We start from the raw sequence: 5971 nt of genomic DNA, 5'->3' as shown, positions 1-5971 counted from the left end.
ATATAAACTGATTTAGAAACACAAAGAGATATGGTAGAGTCCCCCTTTATCTCAAATCGAAGACCCAACGCAATCCAACGATAGAAAACGTCCCCCACATACATTTTTGTCATAAACACATGGAAAACTCCATGAGAAATTGATGAATCCACATTTTACTAAATTTTTATATATCATTTATTACTTTTTATAGAAAAGAATAGACTTAGATAGTGTAAATAAGATGAATATTCCAATTAGGCTAAAAAATATAGGTTTCTTAGTTTTTGGTTAATTTACATAGTTTATTTTACATGTTTTGATCATTTGAATAATGTGGCAGGAATTCCCAAGCTTATTTTGAAGAATTATTGGATTTTGAGGAATTTGAGGTGAAAGTAACTACTTTCAAAATTGATAGTGACAACTACAGCAAGCTATTTCCAGCAAAGGGACCAAAGTGATCACTTTCAAAGCTTAAAGTGACAACTACAGCAGCCCAGAATCCACTAAACCTGCGCGTGGTTACTATGAATATTCATAGTAGTCACTCTAGAGCATGCAAAATTGAATGTGTTGCACTTAGTTACTATCAAAATTCATAGTGACAACTCTAGAGAGTCCAAAATGTCCCAGTGCTGCACGTGGTTACTATGAATATTCATAGTAATCACTCCAGAGAAGAAAAATGCAACTGATGTTGCGCGTATCTACTATGAAAGAATGAAAGTAACTACTTTGGGCGGCGCCATTTTTAGTATAAATAGATTTTTACCAAATTAGGGTAGGGAGTTCTTACACTTTTTGAACCTTTTCTCTTCTTTACTAAATTTAGGACATTTTCCAGAGCTTAGGGCAACCTTGGGTGACAGCCAAGGGTCCAACCTAGGGTTTGGTTTCTCATTTCTCTTGCTTTTACATTAATGTTAATGAGTTTTCTGCACTTCCCAACTGCGTTTTTGACCCCATTTCCATGGAGGGCTAAATTTTGTGTAATCCTTAGTAAGTTCATACGAATTCTTCAATTCCTTGATTTTAATGATAATATAATTTCTTTCTTTTCATGAATTACTTCTTCCTTGTCTCTTGAATTGAATTAATGGTGAATGAGGGGGTTATTGCTCAATTAACCCTAATTTCGTTTTAAGGAGATTCTAAACTAGGGATTGTTTAATCCTAGGTTTAATTCTAAGGTTGCGTAACTTTGGGATGAGAGATTAAAGCCTAGCAAATTGCATAATTTCGTTAGGATAATAAAGTTGATTTTCGCTTGTTAAATTAACCTAATTCATGGGAGAAAGGATGAATGTTAAATCTTGAGTGGAATGAGGATAAAATCTTTGTGGATGAACTAAGGATTGCTGTTTTCTATTGTTTGAATTAATTAAACTTGTTAGCTCATTGCTCTTTATTTCGATTTGAAACCACAAAATCCTACATTTTAATTATTTGTTCAATTAATGCCTTCAAAATGTTTAATGAAGATTAATAGCCAATGTTCACAGGAGACAATCTAGGGTAACCCTAATACTACATTAATTTGTTTAAATTTTGATGAGGATTTGCGACAAATCTTTTAAACATCTCAAACAAGAATCGTTTCATCAAATTGGCGCTGTTGCTGGGGAACATTTGTGTTGATTTTTCATAAACTTGTTATTTGCTCTGTTTTCATTTTCATTTTCTGCATGTTTAGTGAATTCTCTTTTAACTTTTGCATTGTGAACACTTTAGTATAGTTGTAGTTTCATAGGTAAGTAGAGATATCTTGCATTTAGGTACAACCAATTGCTGTTTTCTGCACTTTGTGAATTCTGATTTCTGCAATTTAGTTTACCACATTGCATTTTCCTTTGCTGCAGTTACCCTGTTTCTGCTGCATAATTATGCAGAAATTGTGCTTGTGTGTTGCATATTTTCGTTCCATAGTTTGCAATTTCTTTCTGTTTTTGCTGTTCGGTGTTAATGCTTTATTTTACTGCACTTAGATGTTAGTTTTTCTGCATAATTGTCATCTGAATTTTTCTGCATTTTTACTGCTTCATTAGTTTACTTCTTTTCAATTTTTCATAGCTGAAATTCAGGAGATTTATATCCTCCAGATACTGAAATTGATACGACATTCCATAGGAATCTTAGGAACCTTAGTAGACAGAATTCTGCACATACTGAGGAACCATCTTCACCATTTTCTCCATCTTCTATATATTTTTCTCTACATTCTTTAAATTCTGAACCTTTAGAAATGGCAGAAAATGACCTAACACTTAAGGAGCTTGCCGCGCTGGATATGACTTACCAGACTTTGTGTATCCAATACCCGGATGTGGATGCCCTTTTTGTTCTTAAAACTGGCCTAATCCATCTTTTGCCTAAATTTCATGGTCTTGCAGGTGAAGATCCACATAAACACCTCAAGAAATTTCATATTGTTTGCTCTACAATGAGACCACAAGGTGTGCCTGAAGAGCATGTGAAATTAAAGGCTTTTCCATTCTCTCTTATGGATTTGGCTAAAGACTGGTTGTATTATTATCTTCCACCTAGCTCTATTACAAGTTGGGACACCCTTAAGAGATTATTCCTGGAAAATTTTTTCCCTGCCTCAATAAGAAAGGAAATATGTGGTATTAGGCAGCTGGAGAGAGAAAGTTTGTATGAATATTGGGAGCGTTTTAAGAGACTTTGTGCTAGCTGCCCCCATCATCAGATAAGTGACCAGCTCCTAATCCAATACTTCTATGAGGGCTTACACCCAATGGATAGGAGCATGATCGACACAGCTAGTGGGGGAGCCCTAGTTGACAAAACTGCTGCTGCCGCTAGAAACCTCATTGTGAATATGGCAGCTAACTCTCAATAGTTTGCTACAAGGAAAAATTCTATTATGTCTAGGAGTGTCAATGAAACTCAAACTTCAGATTCACATAAGCTGGAGCATTAGCTAGATGAGTTGGCTTTTATGGTAAAACAGTTGACATCCATCCAAAAGAATTTTGCTGCATATACACCTCCTCCTCCATCTATTCCAGCAATGCTTTATGGAATTTGTTCATCTACGGATCACTTCACTGATAGTTGCCCCACATTGCAAGAAACTGAATCTTCAGAAGGTAATCCTCAAGCTTATGCTGCTAATATTTATGCTAATAATTTCCTTTTCAACAGCCGCAGCAACAACAAAGCTGAGATTTATCTTCCAATAGATATAATCCCGGTTAGAGGAACTATCCTAACTTAAGGTAGGGAGGAAATGCACAGCATCAAGGCTCTAGCCAACCAACCAACAACCATTTCCAACCGCATCAAGCTGGACAAAGCAAGCCATATTCAGCCCAACAACATCATCATCCATCATCTTCATCTCAACAGCACCATCAAGCATCCCCTTCACTAGCTCCTGCACCTCAAAAGAGTGAGTCATCTTTGGAAGACCTTGTGAAGCGACCTACCATGAGTAATCTTAATTTCCAGCAACAGAGTCAGGCCTTCCAACAACAGACTCAAGCAAGTATTAAGACCTTGGAGAATCAAATGGGTTAACTTGCTTCATCCCTAAATCAACTCCAATCTTAAGGTTCAGGTAATCTCCCTGCACAAACCCAAAGAATGTGAGTGCCATTACCTTGAGATCTGGTAAGGTGATGCAAGAGCCAGAAATGCCTAAGGAGAAGGATCCTAGTTGCACTTTAGCTGCAGAAGGTGAAGGAGGAGAGGTTGAGAGCCAAGAGCAGCCTGCACCTATGCCATGTCAACCAAAAGTGGTAGACAAAGAGGAGAGGTCCATTCCTATTCCCTTCCCTCAAAGAATGGTTCAGCCCAGCAAGAAGCAAGAAGAGGTTGACAAAGAAATTCTGGATACTTTCAGAAAGGTTGAAGTCAATATCCCCTTGTTAGATGCTATCAAGCAAATCCCAAAGTACGCCAAATTCCTTAAGGACTTGTGCACTCATAGAAGGCAACTAAAGGGTAATGAAAGAGTGAACATGGGGAGGAATGTATTAGCTCTTTTTGAGAGGCAGAAAACTTCCATGCCTGAGAAATGCAAAGATCCAGGGACATTTACTATTCCTTACATTATAGGCAACAATAGGATAGATAATGCCATGCTTGATTTAGGTGCATCTATTAATGTTATGCCTTTATCTATCTTCACATCTTTGTCTCATGGACCATTGTAACCCACAGGTGTCATTATCCAGCTAGCAAACAGGAGCACAACATATCCAGCTGGACTTGTGGAGGATGTGTTAGTGAGGGTGAATGGCCTCATTTTTCCAGCTGATTTTTACATCCTTGACATGAAAGAGTCAATGGATAGTGTTGCACCAATCATTTGGAAAGACCATTCTTAAAGACTACGAGGACGAAGATTGATGTGCATGCTGGATCACTTACTATGGAGTTTGGAGATAATGTTGTTCGCTTTAACATACTGGATGCTATGAAGCACCCAAATGAAGAACACTCTGTTTTCCACATTAACCATCTTGATGAATTAATAGATAATAGTTTGTCTGAATTTTTAGAAGGAGACTCTCTCCTTAATTTTTCTGATTGTGTAGATACTTCCATTGGTGAACCGTGTAATAATTCTTCTCTGTGTGACATTTGTGCTGAGATTTCTGATTATTTGAATGCAAATTCTACTACTTTCAACGTTGATGAACCTGAAAATTCTATAGGGTTAGAATGTGATGTATTGAGTACAACAAGTACAGTTGAATCTAACGTCTTTGGTTTGAATATTGCAGAGACTTTGTCAAATGAAAGTGCCAAATCACTTTCTTCTGTGGAGCAACCTCCCACATTGGAGTTGAAGCCCCTACCAGAACATTATGAGAAGCTCCCGGTCATTATTTCCACCAAGCTTGAAGGCGATCAAGAGGAGATATTGTTGGAAGTAATTAAAAGGCACAAGAGAGCTATTGGATGGACTTTAGCTGACATTCCTGGTATTAGCCCTCTCCTGTGCATGCACAGAATTCTGTTGAAAGAGGGGACTAAACTAGTGAAGCAGCTTCAGAGGAAAAGAAAGAGAAAGAGAAAGAGGAAAAGGAAGCCACAACTCCAAGAACTAGAAGCGCTGCACTTAGGAGCATATGAAGACTCAAGAACCTACAAGGAGAGAACCAAGCAGTATCATGATAAATTGATAGGTAGAGGAGAGTCCTGTGTAGGTCAAAAGATGCTTCTATTCAACTCATGTCTCAAGTTCATGACTGGAAGGTTGCATTCCAGGTGGATTGGTCCATCCATAGTTACACAAGTATTTCCTAATAGTGCAGTAGAAATCAAGAGTGGTTCCACTAGCAAAAGCTTCCTGGTGAATGGACACTGCTTGAAGCCATTCTTGCAAAACTCAGCCACCTTGGAAGAAGTTGAGGAGATTTCCTTGCAATCACCATGCACCCACTTCCCTTGACTTGTCTAACCACTTCATACGTCAAGCTAGTGACGTTAAAGAAGCGCTTTGTGAGAGGTAACTTACAATTTTTATAGCACTTTCTAGTTCTCTTTTAATTTCAATAAACATTCTTTCATTTGAGCTGTGTTACTATTTATGTTGCTTAGTTCATGCTGCACAAACATTTTGTTCAACATATGACTCATTATTTGATTGATGATTTATACATAATTTTTGTAGAGGAAAAATTGTTGTATTTGGACTCAATTTATGGATATATTCATGGAAGTCCAAGTAGAGAGGGAGAAATAATCATTTCCATGGCACCAAGCATTCACTTTAGAAAGAATTTTGAAGTTTGCCATGAAGGTAATCACTTTCCCAAGCCATAGTTGTCACTTTCCACCAAGGTATGTGATTTTGCTTTCTATAGTTCTCACTTTCAATTTTCATAGTGACCACTTTAAAGGCTTTTGAATTCATTGGTCTGCACGTAACTACTATGTAATTTCATAGTAGCCATGCGCAGCACTCTGGGAAAATACACATGAAGGGCGCCTCTGTAGTGGTCACTTTGAATATTCA

At 37.5% G+C, this 5971-nt stretch overlaps 1 non-coding gene across 1 annotated transcript; it reads right to left on the bottom strand.

Moving 5' to 3' along the window:
- Positions 1–2586: 2586 nt before the first annotated feature.
- On the bottom strand, positions 2587–2691 carry LOC113866454. Its single transcript, XR_003505094.1, has one exon. It is a non-coding gene; the product is annotated as a small nucleolar RNA R71 (small nucleolar RNA).
- Between the last annotated feature and the right edge of the window lie 3280 nt (positions 2692–5971).

This window comes from Abrus precatorius, unplaced genomic scaffold (genome assembly GCF_003935025.1).
Source record: "Abrus precatorius isolate BTA unplaced genomic scaffold, Abrus_2018 Scaffold4, whole genome shotgun sequence".
In the NCBI taxonomy this organism is placed as follows: Eukaryota; Viridiplantae; Streptophyta; class Magnoliopsida; order Fabales; family Fabaceae; genus Abrus; species Abrus precatorius.
This window is presented reverse-complemented; position numbering and strand designations above follow the sequence as displayed.